At 36.6% G+C, this 227-nt stretch overlaps 1 protein-coding gene across 1 annotated transcript in view; it reads left to right on the top strand.

The window, feature by feature from the left end:
• The window catches only part of mta3 (metastasis associated 1 family, member 3), a 28626-nt gene that overhangs the window by 22948 nt on the left and 5451 nt on the right, over window positions 1-227 (top strand). The window lies entirely within an intron of this gene.

Here is a 227-nt window from a genome sequence, read left to right as displayed (position 1 = left end):
GGAATTTTGGCATTCCCAATATGCTAGAAATGCTAGTTTTACTTGCATTTACATATTGCTGCCATGATCAGTTCAGTTACTTTTTGACTATTCTAGCCAGGTGGCTCTAATGGTATGTGGCAATTTGGTCCAGGTGGTTGAAATAGCTCAACAACATTACTTTTTTAAACTTTGATTTTGCCAGTATTTTCGTCTAGAACTGGCATGAGGTTGACATTTTTTGTGTT

The sequence above is a fragment of the Morone saxatilis genome, unplaced genomic scaffold (genome assembly GCF_004916995.1).
Source record: "Morone saxatilis isolate NCDOM2014 unplaced genomic scaffold, NCSU_SB_2.0 Contig1, whole genome shotgun sequence".
Classification (NCBI taxonomy): domain Eukaryota; kingdom Metazoa; phylum Chordata; class Actinopteri; family Moronidae; genus Morone; species Morone saxatilis.
Note: the sequence above shows the minus strand (reverse complement) of the source record. Positions and strands in the feature narration are given on the sequence as shown.